We start from the raw sequence: 18,060 nt of genomic DNA, 5'->3' as shown, positions 1-18,060 counted from the left end.
CTGCCGTACTTGTGCGTCAACTATGAGTCGCTGTTGGATCTAGTGGATATATCCTGTTCCTCAAAATTGTAGTGTTCTTGTTTGCCTCACAGGAGCTTCTCTTGTTGGCTGCGATCAGTAGCGTCTTCTGGAAACCTTTCCGACAGTACCAGAGTCTTTCAAGGCATTTCTAAACTTTCGTCTGCTGGAAACAGCAAATCTCTTCCCACATTCAAGACATTAACACAGTCTCTCCCATGCGCCCTCTCTAGTATGTTTGGAAGTACAGCTTACAAGTCATTACATTTATTCTTTCTCTCGCCTCTCTGTGATGGCTGTCTTTGAGACTTCTGAAAATATTAAACACTTTTCACAATCGGGAAACGTATACATTCGCTCCTGGGTGTGATCGATGGTGCCTCTGGAGATGCCATGAACGTGTCAAACTCAACCACAGTCAGCCCGGTGATTCGGTCTCTCTCCTGTGTGTTCAATGGTGTATCTGTAGAAGCTCGAAACGTGTGGATGTCTTTCCACATTCGATACTGTTATAGGGTCTCTCTCCTGGGTGTGATGGCTGGTGCAGTTTGACGTTATGAAATTCTTTTCGCATTCGGTACATTAGTACAATAACTCTACTAAGATCGATTGCTGGAGACGTTCCTGTTTGCATAAGGCTGAAAGATATTTTAATAATGAGAGTTGAGGGGATATGGGGATAGAACAGGTAATTAGAATTAGGGCTGAAGATCAGCCATGATCTTGTCGAATGGCGGGGCAGGCTCGAGGGCCCGAATGGCCTACTTCTTCTCCTAATTCCTATGTTCTTATATGTGTTAGATCGTTGACACACTCTCTTCTGGGAAGAAGAATTTACTCTGCATGCAGATCATGCTCCTGATGTATCTCAATGGTGCCCTCGATGTCTTCTGCTCTGTTTCTGACAGAACTCAGCATGAAATATCACAACTCTACGATTAGGGTAAGGGTGACTCGCAGTGTCATCCAATTTGGGACCTGATTGGAGAAAACAAAGATTTATGTGAGCAACATATGAGCGTTTGCTTCAGGAATTGCTGCTTCAGCAATTCTTAAATAATATTAGCATTTGGATAGTACCTGAACAAGTGAAAAGGCTCAAAAGTGCTTCACAGTAATTACTATTAACTATTGTGGTCAACAATAGCTTGCATTTATATAGATGACTTCAGGCAAGTCAGTTTTTGTCAGAGTTCGTTTTTGCCGGCAACCGCTTCCTGCAAAAAGCCGTTAGGTGAGAGGGCGAGTGATCCGTGCTGTTGACGTCTGGCGAGGACACTGAGACAATTTTAATTTAATGCTGGGGATTTGTTGCATTGTTGCATGTGCCATTCTTCATATGAAATATTAAACCTCACTTACTGTCTTGGCCTCATCAGCTGGGATTATGTATCTCTATAAGATTATATTTGTGATGCTTAATATTTTCAAGGCCTTTTAACGGTACCCTAATCACTGAGGCATGATTACTTCCTTATAAGTGTGTATGCTTTGGACTGTTAACTTAGAGAATTCTGCGCAACATCAGAAGGTAAAGATGCATTGGTTGGACCCGGTTCAGGACAGTTTCTGATTCCATTCCTTTGAATTGAAAAATGTGATTAATGACAGAATTAGGAAAACAGTGTCAGCAGTGGCAAAAAAAAGGACAAATCTTTTTGTGCTCAATATATCTGTGCAGCTTTTTGCAGAAAAAATACCTTGTTTAGATGTTTTCAGGTCTTGTTTTCACCAAGTGAGACGCCTACTCTTTTGACCAGACTGCGCTCTCCTTTTGCTGAACCTTTGTCTTCAGTCACGTCTCTTGCGTGGTTACCTCCATCCTCACCTGATCCTGACGGGAGGTGTGAGGTCTTCCTTTTGCTCTGAAATGCAGAACGTAAGAACATTATAAGCGTTTGTCAGTCCGCTCATTCTGGCCTGTGTTTCAAGATGCACGGCGGATAACACTGCCACTGCCAATGTACTGCTGGGAGTGAGCTTCATTATTGGAGATGCCATGCACCTGTTCACTTCCCATTTACTCTCCAAGTGCAGCACTCCTCCCGAAGAGAAAGGCTAATCCACTTGCATGATCCCCGTGCGACAGATTACTGATATCATGACAGTTTGATCAGATACATTAGTTCTTTCCTCACGAAAGAAGTGATGTTCAACAAGGGAACTAATAGAAGAGTCTATAATTATAAAATGGTTCGATAAGGTTAGCAGATGTTGGCTGAAAGGCGTAACCGGGGACATAAACCAAACAGTTACTGTGGGAACTACATGAGCTGTATTTTAGATGAACTGAGATAGACACATGAGGAAAGTGGGAATAGAAGTGAGGGAGTAAGGAGTGGATTGTGAGTGCAGAAAGGAGAGAGAGCGAAAATCGGCATAGAATATCTGGTCCGAATGTCTTTGTTTCCGTGCTGGAAATCAATGTCAAACGCATTTAGTGTTTAACTAATTGCCTCCTCGCTTTTCATCCTCGCTGTCTTCCTCTTCCTGTCTTCCCTCCTAAACTTGAATCGTTTCACTTCTGAGAGTTAAACAAGAAAATTCTGCTCATATCAAGGGCACAACAATTTGTATCCCATCACTGCAATTCTTTGCAGTATCCAATGGCTCTCAATTACCGAACGGATTGATTTCTAGTTGCTCTCGCTACTTTTCAAATCCGTTCATGCTCCTACACTTCCCTGCCGATCCAATCTGCTTACGCCACACTCCAAGCTTACTGCATGTGCACGGCTGACGCCGGACTTCTCATCATCTCTCGTCTTCTCCATCATTAGAGGCCGTGCCTTTAATAACGAAAGTCTGGAACTCATTCCCTCCCTCTGACAAATCTCGGTTGAAAGCGCTCTTTTATGATTGAGCTTCAGGTCAAAAAGCACTCCCTGTGGCTCAGAGTCAGCCTCTACCAATACCACGCTTTGCAGAACGCTACCTCACGTGAATATCCAATAAGTGTGGCATTACTGGGTGCTTGGTATTAACGTGGAGTGTGGTATTAATGGGGTGTGTGGAATTAATTACATGTTTGGCATACAATGCCTCACTCCAAAAACCGCTGAAATCCGGGTCCATGCCTTTGCCAGCTCTCGGCTGAACTATTGAAATGCGCTCCTCATCGGTCTCCCCTCCACAACCGTCCTTAATATTCAGGTCGTAGAAAAATCTGCCACACCCATTGTTACCCAAACCCCGATTACTCCAATCCTCGACAGACTGCACTGGCTCCCTGTCCCAAAGATGATCGACTTCAAGATCCTCACACTTGTCATCAAATCTCTCCACTCCTCTGCACCCCCCGAACTCTCTGACCTCCTCTGTCCTCACAACAGTACCCGTTGCTTTCGCTCCTCCGGTTCTGGCCTATTCGCCGTCCTAGTCCTCCGCTCCACCCTCCAAAGCCGTGCATTCATCCAGTATCCCCGAGGCTCTGGCATTCCCTTCTTCACTCCCTTCGCCTCGTCCCCTCTCTTCATATTTTCAGGTCTCTACTGAAGACCTTTCTTATCAACCGCGCCTTTGGTCACCTTCCTCTCCTTCTCCCTGGCTGGGCCCCGGGATCCATTACTGTGAAACGCATTTAGACGCTGTCCAGCGTGGAGCCAAATGGGGAAGCTTATATCAATGCGTTGTGTGGTGTTGATATAATGTACAGTGCTAATGGGGTATTAGTGTGTTTGCGTCATGTACTATTATGTTTCATGGGGTACTACAGGGTTGTGGCTATGAATGGAGTGAGGGGTATTAATGCGGTGTTGTGTATTACATGTGCGTGCGGTAGTAAATATTTGTTAGGTATCAATGTGACGTGTTGGGTATCAAAGCGGTATTGGGGTATCAGTCGGGTATTGGTATTTAATGGTTTGGCATATTATTGGGTGTTGTGGGGTATAAATGAAGTGTGTGGGTTCACTAAAGTGCTGCATGTTCTTTTAATGCAATGTAATAGTGTATCAATGTGGTGATGGGTATTAATCGATTGATCTTGGTATTAATACCTTGTGTGGGGTATTCCTTTGGTTTGTTGGATAGTGATGGAATTTGTGTAATTACTGGTGTGCTAAATGTGCTAATGAGTGTCATTGGTATATTAATGGTTATTTGTTGATTATTAATGGCATATTTATGTGATGGAGTATAAATGGTTTAATAATGGTGTGCGGGTTATTAATAGGCTGTGGTGTGTTCACGGGGTGTGGGATACTAATGAGGTGTGTGGGCTATGAATGGGCTCCGAGTTATTACCTTGGTGGGGGAATTATTTGGTTGTGTGGTTATTCATGGGGTGTGGGTTACTAAAGCGGTGTTGGATACCAATGCGATGTACTGTATCAATGGGGTTTGGGGTATTAATGGAGATTGGTGTTTCAGTGGGTTTTGCGGTATTAATGGGTTGTTGGGTATTAATGCGGCATGTGGTATCAATTGGGAGTGCTGTACCAGTGGGTTGTGTGGCATTAGTGGAATGTGCGGCATTAATGGGATTTTAATGGAGTTTTTGGTGTATCATTGACATGTGTGTTTACTTTTGGGGTGTTACTGGGGTATGAGGTATTAATACTGTGTTGGACATCAATGGGGTGAGGGATATTAATGAATTGCGGTGCATTACATGTGTGTGTGGTATTAATGGGGTGTGTAAGTTATCAATTGTGTGTATGTATTAAAGGGTTGTGGTTTATTAATGAGGTCTGTCATAGAATTGGATTGTGTGGGCTACTAATGGAGTTTGTGGGATAATAATGCGCCGCATGGGGTATTAATAAAATGTGATGGGGTATCAGTGCTGTGTGGAGTAATGATGTGTTGGATATTAACGAGGCGAGGGGTAAAAATGGTTTGATTTAGGTACTAATGGGTGCTGTGGCGTATTAATGGGGTGTGTGGGGAAATAACAGGTTTGATAGAATATTAATGGTTTGCGAAGTGTTGATGGTGTGTGGCGTATTAATGGGGTGTGGGGTATTGATGTGCTACAGTGTACTAATGAGGTTATGGGTAATAATGGGCTGTGTGGTATTAAAAGGGGTGTGGGTGTTAATGGGGTCTGCGGTGTATTAATTAGTTTGGGCATAATAAGAGGCTCTGCCTGGCATTAGTGGGGTGTATGAGGCATTAGTGCGTTGTGGGGTATTAATCAGTTGTGCGCATTAATATTGTGTCGGGTATCGATAGGGTATGTGTATATTACTGTGGTGTTTATGACATTAATGGTGTGTTGGAACTATTAATGGGGTGCGTATGGCATAAATGAGTTTTGGAGTATTTATGGAGTGTGAACGTGGTGTGCATTATTAGTAGGATGTGCGGTATTATGGGGTTTGTGGAAATAATGGGGTGTGTGCTTTTAATGATGTGTGTGGCATTAATGTGTTTTTTGGGGTAGTAGTGGGGCGTGTGGTGTATTAATGGGTGCATGATTTATTAATGTAGCGTGTGGTATTAATGTGGTTTGTTCTACTAATGGGGCGTGTGTTTTTAATGGGGTGTGCGGTATAAACGGGTTTTGCGGTGTATTAATGATGCGTGTATAGTATTGCTAGGGTACTAATGGGGTTTATGGGGAGCATCATAATAATGTGTTGTGGGTTATTAATGTGGTTTGGACTATTAAAGTTAGGAGGGGTATTATTGGGATGTGGGGTATTAATGGAGTGCATGATGTATTAATGGATTCTGCCGTATTAATGGGATGTGGATATTAACGGGGAGTGTTACGTACTAATTTTATGTTGTGTGTTCAATATTTGTGGGTTGTTAATAGATTTGTTTCCTGTTAATGGACTGAGTGGCATATTAAATGGGTGTGGTGAATTATTTGTGTGTGGAGTATCAATGAGATGTGGGGTATCAATGTACTACGGGTTATTGACGGGGTGTGCTATTAACGGGGTTTGCCGTAATATTCATGTGAGAGTGATATTAGTGGCATGTGTGTTAATAATAGGATGTGTCGTGTATTAATGTGGTGCGTGGTATCAATTGTGAATGTGTTATTAATGGAGAATGTGGTAATAATTGTGTGTGGTATTAATTAGGTGTTTGGCTTACTAATGGGAGTTTGGGGCATTACTGAAGTGTGTGGAGTATTAATATGTGCTAATAATGAGGTGTGCGGTATGAATTTGGTGTGGGGTATTTATGAGGTTTGCGGTATTAATGGATTATTGGGTCATAATGGGCTGCATGATATTAGTAGTTTGTGCGGTATTAGTGGGGTTTGTAGCATATATGGGGTATGTCATATAAAAGGGGTGTATGTAGTTACTGGAATGTGTGGGGGATTCATTTGTTGTAAAGTATTACTAGCTTGTGTGGTGTATTAGTTTTTTTTAAGAGGGTATTATTCTAATGTACAGTACAAATGTGTTGAGGGTATTAATGGGCTGTGTGGCATTCATAGTGTGTGAGGCATTAATGCGGTGTGATTTTTATTAATGGGCTGTGTGGAATTAATGGGGAGTGTGGTATTATTATGGTATGTTGCATTAATGAGGTATTTGTTATTATTGGGTTGTTTGGGATATTAATGTTGTGTATGGGGTAATAATGGGATATGGGGGAAGTCAATGCGGTGTGTAGGCTATTATTGGTTTGTGAAGTATGAATGTGGTTGGGTTATTAATGGGTTGTGGAGTATTAATGGATTGTGTGGTATGAATTCGGTGTTGTATTAATGGGGTGCATGGAATTAAGGTGCGTGGTATTGATGGGGTCAGTGGAATTAATGTCGTGTGTGTTTCAATGGGTATGTTAGGTATTGGTGGCGTGTGTGCGGTATCAATGGGCTATGTAATGTTAATTTGCGGAGATTAATTGGGTGTATGGAGCATTCGTATGCTGTGTTTGGTAGTACTAAGATTTGTGGGTGTACTAATATTGTGTGTGATGAATTAGTGGGGTGTGTGGTGTCAATGGGTTGTCTAGTATTTCTGGGCTTGTGGTAGTAATGTTGTTTGTTGTAATTATTGGAGGTGTGGTATTAATGTGTTTTTTGCATCTTTAATGGGGCATTTGGGGTTTTAATGGGATCTGTGGCGTATTAAGTGTGTGGGGTGTTAATGGTTTGTGTGGTGTCAATATTGTATGTTGTACTAGTATGGTATGCGGTACTAATGGGCTGTGTGGGCTATTAATTAAGTCTGTTTTATTAATGCGATATGTGGTACTAATGGGATGTGTCATTTATTAACTGGTTGTGCGCGGTATTATTGTTGTGTGTTGGGTGGTTAATAATAAATTGTATTATAAATATATTCATGGATTGTGCAGTGTTAAAGAGGTGTGGGATATTAATGGGTTTTAGTAGACCAATGGGGGTGTGGGGTATTACTGCGGTGTGGGATATTGATGAGTTTGTGGTGTATTAATGGTGTGTGCGCAATTAATGGGACATGGAATCATAACCATGGTGTGGCGTAACAATGCGGTGTGGGATATTAACTTGTTGTTTGGTTTTAGTAGGGCGTGTGGTGTTATTTAGGCGTGGGTAAAAAATGGATGTGGTATGAATGAGGTGTGGGGTATTATTGCGCTGCTGGGTATTATTGGAAAGGGACGGAATAATGGGGTGTGGTCTTTTAATTTCGTGTGGGATATTAATGTGGTGTGTGGTATCCATGGGGTATGTTAACAGAGTGTATGGTATTAAAGCGTTGTGTGAAATTTGTGGGTTATGTGGGGTATTCATGTGCTGTGGTGTACTACTGGATTGTGTATGTTATTAGTGGTGTGTATGAGATATTAATCAGGTTTGCGGTATTAATGGGGTGTGATGAATTAATTGTGTGTGGTGTATTAATGGGAGTGTCTTATTGATGTTATGTTTTTGAGCTGATTGCTATTAATGGGTGTTTGCGTTAGTAATGTTGTTTTTGGAATAAAAATGCGATGCCGGGCTCTATCAGTGGATTGCATGGGAACTACTGTTGTGTGGGTTATTAATGGGTTGTCGGGGATTAAGTGAGTGTGGAGTATGAATTCGCTGTGGTGTGAACGAGGTGCATGTCATTGGGTGCGTTGTATTAATGGCGTTTGAGTTATTAATGTAATGTCTGGTATTATTGGGGTGTTTGGTATGAATGGGCTATGTGGGCTAATAATTGGTGCATGTGGCAATAATTGTATGCGGTAACAATGGGGTGTAGTTAACTAATGGCATAGGGTGTTGGATATCAATGTGTTGTGGGGTATTAATGGGGTGTGTGGAGTATTAATGTGGTGTGTTTGGTATTAATGGGGTTTGTGGTGTGTCAATGGCGAGTGTGACGGATTAGCTGGGTGTGTGGTGTCACCAGGGTGAGCATTATTAATGGGCTTGTGGTAGTAATGTTGTATGTGGTAATAATTGGGTGTTTGGTATTAATGTTTGCGATTTAATTGGGGTATATGGGTTATTACTGGGGTTTCTGGTATCAATATTGTATGCGGTATTAACGTGCTATGCAGCATTAACGTGGTGTGGCGGTTATTAATGGGATCCGCTTCATTAATGGGATATGTGGTACAATTGGCTTGTCAGGTATTCATTGGTTGTGTGGGGTATTATTGGTGTACATGGGGGTTAATAGTGAAGTGTATGATGTGTTAATGGGTTGTCCAGCATTAATGAGGTGTGGCATATTCATGAGGTTTGTGTGGTGTAAATGGGTTGCGAGTTATTTATGGAGTGTCGGATAATAGTATGGTGTGTGGTATCCATATAGTGTGGGTTCTTAATGGGGTGTGAGGTTTAAAAATTTATGGGCTTTTAATTTGATGTGGGGTATGAATGGGATTTGGGGTATCAATGGGGTGTGTGGCATTGTGGGGTTCTAGTGGGGCTTGATTGGTATTAATATTGTGCGGTGCATCATTGGATTGTGGGATATTAATCGGGTGCTATGTATCAAAGGGGTGTGGGATACTATAGGGCTGTTAATATTAAGGGAGTGTGGATTATTATTGCAGTGTTGGTATTAATGGATTGTGAGTTTTAATGGGGTGTTTGGTATTAGTGGGGTGGATGATATTTACAGGGTGTCTGGTAGCAATCGCTGTGAGGTAGAAATGGGGTGTGAGGTATTAATGCGGTATTTCGTGTTAATGAGTTATTTGGATATTCGTGGTGTGTTTGCATATTAAAGAGGTTTGTGTGGTATTAAATGGTTGTGTGGAGAATTATTGGTGTGTGCGCGAGGTAGTAATAAAATTAATAATGTATTAAAGGGTTGTGGGATATTAATTAGGTGTGGGATATTAATGTGGTGTGGGATTTCAATGGGATTGTGGGGTATTAACTTGGCGTGAGTTATTAATGAGGTGTGGGCTAACATTGGTGTGTGGTATCAATGTGATGTGGGGTATAAATATGTTTTTTTGGTGTCTGTGGAATTAGTGTAGCGTGTGGCTTAATGGGGTGTTTGGTATTAATGGGCATTGCGGTGTATTAATGTGGTGTGTTTAGTATTAGTGGGGTGTGTGGGGTATTACAGGGCTGCGTGTATTATTGGGGTTTGGTGTACTAAGTGGGTGTGCATGTTACTAACAGGTTTGTGGGGTATTAATGTGGTTTATGGGATGCATGATATTAATGTGTTGTGGGTTATTAATATGTTGTGAAGTATTAATGGTATGAGGGGTTTTATTGGATTGTGGGAGATTAATGGGCTGTTTGGAATATTAATGGGAGCGTTGAATTTTAATGGAGTGCATTATCTATTAATAGTTTGTGCAGTATTATTGAGGAGTGTGATATTATCAGGAAGTGTGGGATATCAGTTTTCTGTGTGTGGGTATTGATGAGCTGTGTGATGTATTAATGGGTGTGGGGTCTAATGGTTTGAGGGTTATTCATGTGGTGGTGGCGTAGTAATGCCTTGCGGGGTATAAATGTGTTGTGTTGGGTATTAATGGGGTGCGTGTTATTAATGCGATGTAGGTATTAATTGAACGAACGGCATTAAAAGGAGGTGCGGTTTTAATCGGATATATGATACTCGTGGGGTTTTGCGTATTATTGATGGGGTGTATGGTATATTAATGTATTATAGGCTATCAACGGTATGTACGAGGTACTAATGGGGCATTGGATATCAATGGTGTGTTGTATCAATGGTTTGCGTGGTATTAATGGAATGTGTTGCATTAATGGAGTTTGTGCGGTATATTATTGGGATGTATTGAGGTATTACTGGTGTGTAGAGTATTAATAATGCGTTAATGTGGAGTCCTGTAGCTCAGTGGTTAGAGCGCTCGCTTTGCAAGTGAGAGACCTGAGTTCAAATCCAGGCAGAGGGCGAAACCTTGGGCAAGTTTCCTTACTCCACACAGAGCCTAATAATAATCCCTCCAAAACCAAAAACAAGAACAAATTGGTCATTTTCAATCTATGACTGTTTGTGGGACATTGCTGTGCGCAATTGGCTGCCGCGTTCGCCCACAAATGTACAGTCAATTCACTTTACAGTGTGTTCTGTGAAGCGCTTTGGGACGTCCTCCTGACGTGAAAAGCGCTATATCAAACGCAAGGATTATTATTATTATTAGTGTATTAATGGATTGATTTAGGTATTAATGGGTGTGTGGGGTATTAATTATATGTGTGGTTTTAATGAGTGTGGGCTATTGATGGGGTTTGTGCTCAACTAATGGATGAAGTGGCGTGTTAATTGGGGGTGGTGTATTAGTTGTGTGTTGTTTATCAATGGGGTGTGAATTCTTCATATGTTATGGTTTATTAATGGGTTGTGCTATTAATGGGGTTGCGGTACTAATGGGTTGTGTCAGTTATCTTGGTTGCGAGGGATATTATTGGTGTGTGTGGGGGTTGATAATGAGGTATATGATGTATTAAAGACTTGTGCAGTGTTCATGGGGTGCATGTTACCAATGGGGATGTGGGGTGTTAATGAGGTGTGGGATATTATTTGGGTTTCGTGGCGTATTACAGTTGTGTGGCTTATTCGTGGGGTGTGGAATAATAATATGGTGTGGCGTATCAATGCGCTGCGAATAATTAATGTGTTTTTAGGTATTATTGGCCTGTGTGGTATTAATGATGTTGTATTGTTAATTGAGTGTGCTGTATAAAGGAGGTACGAGGTATTATTGGGGTGTGTGAAACTTTGATGTTGTGTACCTGTTATTAACGAATTTTCTGGGTACTAATGGGATGTATGACGAATTAGTGTGGTGTGTGGTGTCAACGGAATCTGTGGTATTAATGGGCTTGTAAAAGTAATGTTCTATGTGGTAATAATAGTGGATGTGGCATAAATGGGTTGTTGAGGATTTTAATGGCGTATGTTGGGTATTAATGGGGAACATGGGTTATGGGGTATTAAAGGGGTGTGTGGTATCCATATTGCGTGGGGTACTAATGTGGTTTGCAGTACTAATGTGGTGTGGTGCTGATTAATGGAATGCGTTTATTAATGCGGTGTGTGGTACTAATGGGTTGTCAGTTATTAATCGGTTATGTGGGGTTTTATTGGTTTATGAGGGGTGTGATAATGAAGTGTGAGATGTGCTAATGGTTTGTGCAGTTTTATTGAGATGTGGAATATTAATGGGTTGTAGGATACCAATCGGGTGTAGGGTAATAATAATGTGTGGGATAGTAATTTGGTTTATGGAGTACTTATGTGGTGTGTGATATCCATGCGGAGTGTCGTATTAATATGCTATGTGGTATAAATGGTGTATGTTGCAATAATGAGATGATTGGGGTATTACGTTGGGGGTGTGAGGTATTAATATGAGCTAATAATGGGTTGTGGCGTATCAATGTGATGTGGAGTATTAATGTGCTGTGGGGTATTTATGATGTTTGCCGAAATAATGAGGTGTAGGGTCACAATGGGCTGTGGAATATTAATAGATGTTGTTATGTGGGGTAGTTGTGTATTATTGGGTAAACCTGGGTTATTTGGGGTATTATTGAGGTCTATCAGGTACTGATTAAGTGTGCCTTATAAATGGAGTGTGGGACGTTAAATGTGTGTGAGGTATGTAAGCGCTGTGTGCTGTATTAATGGAGTCTGTGGTGTTAATGCAGTGTTTTATGTTAATGGGGAGTTTGGTATTAAGATGGTATGTTGCATTAATGGTGTGTTTGGTAATAATTGGGTATATGGGACACTAATATTTTGTGTGGGATATTAATGGGATGTGGGGATGTATCAATGGGTTGTATGGGCTGTTAATGGTGTTTGGAGTATTAATGTGCTGCGGGTTGTTAATGGGTTTTGCGGTATTAATAGAACGTGGGTATTAATTTACTGTGGTATGAATGGGGTGCATGGTATTGGTGGGCGTGGTATGAGTGGGGTCTGTGGTAATAACGTAGTGTGTGATATTAATTGGGTATATGGGATATTAATGGTGCGTTTGGTATCAATGGTGATGGGATACTACTGGGTTTTAGTTTATTACTGGGTTATGGCGTATTAATGGGGTGTTGGATATCATTGGGGTATGACGTGTTAATTGGGTGGGGTCTGTTAATGGGGTTGTGACTAATTAGTCGGTGTGTGATGTCAATGGGGAGTGTTATTAATGGGCTTGTGGTGGTTATGCTGTATGTGGTAATAATGAAGGGGGTGGTAATAATAGGTTGTTTTAGTAGGATATGTGGGATATTAATGGTATATGTGGGGTACTAATGGTGTGTATGCGATATTAGTTGGGTGTGTGGTATCAATATTTTATGAGGCATTAATGTGGTATGCGGTATTACTGGGGTGTACGGGGTATAAATGCAGTCTGATTTATTAATGGGATGAGTGGTAATAATGGGGCGTGTGAATTATTAGTTGGTTGTGTGCGGTATCATTGGTGTGTGTGGAGGTTAATGATGAGGTGTATGATGTGTTAAACGCTTGTGCCGTATCAATGGGGTGCAGGATACCAATGGGGATGTTAGTTGTTAATGAGGTGTGGGATATTAATCGGTTTTTATGGGGTAGTAATCGGTATGGGTTATTTTGGGGTTGTGGGTTAATAATATGGTGTGGGGTATCAATGCGTTGTAGGTTATTAATGTGTTGTTGAGTATTAATGGTGTGTGTGGTATTAATTGGGTGTGGGGTTTTATTGTGCTTAATAATTTATTTGGGTAATAATGGAGTGTGAGGTGTTAATGATTTGTGGGCGTTTAATTTGGTGGGGGATATTATAATGGGGAGTGCGCAATAATTGGGATATCTGGCAAAGATGGTTTGTGAGGTACTAATGTGGCTTGGAAGGTATTAATGTGGTGTGGTTTTTGATGGGTTGTGGGATATTAATAGGGTGTTGGTAGCAAAAGGTTTTGATATATACATGGGGTGTGGGATATCAATGCAGTATGAGTTATTAAGGCCAGCGCCTTGGGACGTCCTCCTGACGTGAAAGGCGCTTTATAAATGGAATCGTGTTGTCTTGTTGTTGTTAATGGGGAATGTGGTATGAATGTGGTGTGAGATACTAACAGGGCGTGTGGTATTCATTTTGCAGGTGGTATTAATGGAGTGTATGATATTAATGAGTGCTTAGGCAGTTGTTAGGCTAATGTTGGTTTGTGGGTATTAAAGGGTTGTGGGGGGCATTAAATGATTATCTGGAGAATCATTGGTGTATGCGGAGTACTAAATAATTATATGGTGTACTAATTGTTTGTGGGTTATTAACGACGTGTGTGGTATTAATGGGTTTGTTTGCTATGTATGAGCTGCGGTATTCTAATGGAGTTTGGGGGCCATTAATGTGATATGTGCTTTGTGTGGCATTAATGTAGTTTGGTTTATTGATGGGTTGCGGGATATTAATTGGGTGTTATATATCAATGGGTTGTGGGATACTAATCGGAAGGTGGTACTTAAGTGGTTTGGGACATTAGTGCAGTGTTGGTATTAATATAAATATATTAATATGGTGTTGGTAGTAATATGTTGTGATGTATACATGGGTGTTGGATATCAATGGAATGTGAGTTATTAATTGAGTGTGTGGTACTAATGGGTTTTGAGGTATTAATAGGGTGTCTGGCATTAATCGGTGTGACGTATTAATGAGGTGCGTGACATTAATGTGGTATGTAATATTAATGGAGTGTATGGTTTTAATGAGTTTTTAGGATACTAAAGGGCTATGGGTGGTATTAACTGATTGTGTGGAGAATTAATGGTGTGTGCGCTGGTTACTAATGAAATGATTTATTAATGGGTTGTGGGGTATTAATGGGGCGTGGGTTATTAATGCGGTGTGGGATAGCATTGGGGTTGTGGAGCATTAATGTGGTGTCATGCATTAATAGGGCGTGGATATTAAAATGATTTGTAGGGAGTTATTGTGGTGTGGGTTACAAATAGGGTGTGGGTTATGAAAACGTTGTTTGGTATTAATGGTGTTTGTTTTATTATAGGGGTGTGGAGTATTATTGCGGTGTCACGGATTAATGGAGTGTGAGGTATTAATGAGGTGTACGGTTTTAATTTGGTGTGAGGTATTAATCGGGTGTGGGCTATCAATGGTATTAATGGTATGAGGGGAACTAATGTATTTTAAGTGACATTAATGGGGTATGGTTTATTAATGAGTTGCGGAGTATTAATTCGGTGTTATATATCAATGGACTGTGGGCTATTAATGGGGTGTGGGTTTTAGTGCTCTGTGGGTATTATTCCAACAACAACTTGGATTTATATAATGCAATGATTATTATTATTATTATTATAGCAGCCTCCACGCCTGACAGTGTCACAGAGTGTGTAGTGTGGGGTATTCATGCAACGTTAGCTACTAATGGAGTGTGTGTTTCTAATGGGGTGCCTGGTATCAATTGTTGTGAGGTATTAAATGGGTGTGTGACATTAATGCGGTATTATTGGAATTTGTTCTTTTAAAGTGTTTTGGTTATTAATGGTGTGTGGAGGTATTAAAGGGCTGTATGGGGTTTTAGTGCGCTGTTCCAAGTATCAATGTGGTATGTGATATTAATGAGTTTGAGGCATTAATGTTGTCTATGTTGTTATTGGGAGTTGCGGGGTATCAATATGGTGTATCACGAATAAATCAGTTGTCAATGGGGTGTGTGGCATTAATGGGAAGCATAGTATTAGTGTGGTATCTGGTGTTTATGGGGTGTGTGATATTAATGGGATGGTTGGCACATTAATGATATATGTGGGGTATTAATTGGGTGAGTGGTATCGCTCACTCACTCTCATACACTCACACTCGCCCATACTCACACATTTACTCACACAATCGCTCACTGACTGTCTCACACTCTACCACATTCACTCAAAAACTCACATACTCCCACACTCACTCTCACACGATCGCTCACTCACCCATTCACACACTCACTCACACACTCATACAATCATTCACCCACTCGCACGCTCACTTACTGACACGCTCATCTCACTCGCCCAATCACTCACACACTCACTCACCCACTTATTTTTACTCACTCACCCACTTACGCCTAAACTCACTCATTCTCTCACACACTCAGTCACACTCACTCATTCTCACCCACTAACGCATACTCTTTCACGCTCACTCATTCTCACTCACACTCATTCATTCTCACCCACTCAATCACATACCCACTCACCTGTTCACTTACTCATACATTCACTCACTCACTCACCCATTCTCACACACTCACTCAATCTCTCACACACTCACTCACGCACTCTATCACACTCACACTTACTCCTTCTCACTCACACACTCACTCATTCTCACTCACTCACAAACTCGCTTTATCTCGCGCTCTCTCGCACTCACACTCTCTCCCGCTCTCTCCCTCTCTACACTGTGTGTCTCTCTGACACGCGATCCCTTTCTCCCTCTCTCACATCTCTGTCTCTCTATCTCACTGTGAATGTCTCTCTGTCACACACTCTCTCTCACACTCTCTCTCGCTCACGCACTCTTTCTCTCTCTCCTACTGACCTGAGCCTCTGTCGGTCCCAGTTGGACAGCAGCTCGCAGTCGCTCTCTGTCCGGCTGGACCTCCGCCATATTTGAACTTCTCCTCCTCCAACCGTCTCCGCCCACTCGCTCCCCATTGGTCCATTCCTGGCGAACGCTTTCTGCGCCTGAGCTTGCCATTGGTTTGTTTGCTTGTCAAGCAGATAGCGCGCACTAATAGGTCGGAATCTACTTCAATCACCCTTACTCATTCCCATTCTTCCGCTCTCTTTCAACAGCCACCATGTCAACGCCCTCTCACTGCACAATGCCCCAATCAAACGACCGACCCCTCAGCTAGAGCTTCCCATTGGTCTGCCTGCACGTTAATCAGTAGTTACGCTCTGATAGGTCCAAGTCGACATCAATCATCTCCGCTTCATCCTGCCTCACGCTCTCTCCAAACGCAAAACATTCCCCGCCCACTCGCTTTCCATTGGTCCACTCAAACACCCGCCCCATCTTTCAAAGCTTTTCATTGGTCAGTTGTGTTTGCAATCACACTGCGTGCTCTGATAGATCCTTCCCCTCGTCACTCAGCTTCCCACATTCCTGCCCTTTTCTTCACCCGACACTCTCTCCACGCCCACTCGCTGCCTATTGGTCCTTTCAAACACGCTCCATCTTCCTATTGGGCATCCCGGCTGTCAATCTGCTGTGCTCCCATGTCTTCCTGAATTCTGTCTTCACCCCTCTGTCGTTCACCAGCTGTCATGGGCAAATCGCCCGGTAGTCGATTGGCATTGCTTTTCCAGGGCTAACTGTCCTACAGTTGTTTTTCGAAATGATAATATTACTGTCGCTTCAACCCACGACGACAATCACTCCACTTTACAGTATATGCTTTGAAGCGCTTTGAGACATCTTAAACATGTGATGAGGCACTGTACAAATGCAACGATTATTATTATCTTTATTATTATTATCATCGTTATTATAAACAGGTCGGGACGTTCAGCGAGAAAGGCGCTGTACAAATGATAGCTACTTTTGTCAGTGGGACAAATGGATCTTTAGGTCATGTCTTACCTCAACTGGGCTGTTTGTTTATTTTATGATTTTATCCGACAGTGAAGTCCTGATGTGCGTTGAATGACGCACACCGGCACCCACAAACGCAAATACATACTGACACAAAGTCAGACACACAATCAGACACACACAGACAGACACAAATAAACAAACAAAAGCACTGGCACAAGACGCACACACAGACAAACACAGAGCGATACACAAACACAGAGATATACACACACACATATAGAAACACACAGACACACTCACAGACAGATTCACACGCATACATAGTCAGACACACAGACAGGCACAAACACTCATAAACATGCAGGCACATACACTTTGGCACACACACACGGACACTCACAGACACTGATCTCCTGTTGCGATCAGATACAGACAGCAGATGACGCTAAGCTACTGAAGGTGATTGAGAAGCATTTTCTCCTGCGAGGACATTCAGCCACGTCTTTCTTAACCACACCATTTCTCTCCCTCAATATCTACTCCCCACACCACTCTCTCTATCGGGAGCTGGGGCGTCTCTTTCCCCTCAACTTCTCAACCACACACTCCCTCTCACTCTCCCCACCCTCAGTTTTCGTCATTCCCGCTTTCTCACTCTCTCGCACAACTTCCTGGAGTGACACTACGACCTTCTCCATGGTCACTATTGTCTGAAATGAAAGAGAGAGACGCAAGATATCTCCATGGTATCCAGTGACTGACAGAAGGGAGAGACAGGCCCACTGTCTCACTAATAACCAGTGTTAACAGGAGACCCGCCACAATTATTGTTATTATTGTTATTATTCCTCCGCCAATGTTAAGCTTTGAGACGGAGTAGGAATGCACTATATAGTGCAAGCTGTTATCCTTCTTATTATTAGTTCTATGATATTATTATTGCTATTATTACCCGTACAAAATAACAGCTACTTATGTTTTTATACCTCCCAGAATTTAACAATGGCGGAGCCTGATATTGTATTGTCCTCCCCAAGTGAAAGTCGCGATACAAATGTAAGTGTTGTTGTTTTACTTAAAACCCATATAAAATAATAATAAACATCTATCAAA

General features: G+C 41.8%; 1 long non-coding RNA gene across 1 annotated transcript; it reads right to left on the bottom strand.

Annotated features, from left to right (window-relative positions):
* Positions 1 to 795: 795 nt before the first annotated feature.
* Positions 796 to 16,046, bottom strand: LOC103191558. Its single transcript, XR_489275.2, has 3 exons — positions 15,946 to 16,046; positions 1,719 to 1,883; positions 796 to 996 (listed from the first exon to the last, which is right to left on the bottom strand). It is a non-coding gene; the product is annotated as an uncharacterized LOC103191558 (long non-coding RNA).
* Positions 16,047 to 18,060: the final 2,014 nt, after the last annotated feature.

Source organism: Callorhinchus milii, unplaced genomic scaffold, assembly GCF_018977255.1.
Source record: "Callorhinchus milii isolate IMCB2004 unplaced genomic scaffold, IMCB_Cmil_1.0 Scaffold77, whole genome shotgun sequence".
Taxonomy (NCBI): domain Eukaryota; kingdom Metazoa; phylum Chordata; class Chondrichthyes; order Chimaeriformes; family Callorhinchidae; genus Callorhinchus; species Callorhinchus milii.
The sequence above is the reverse complement of the archived record's forward strand: the minus strand, read 5'-3'. Positions and strand labels throughout refer to the sequence as shown.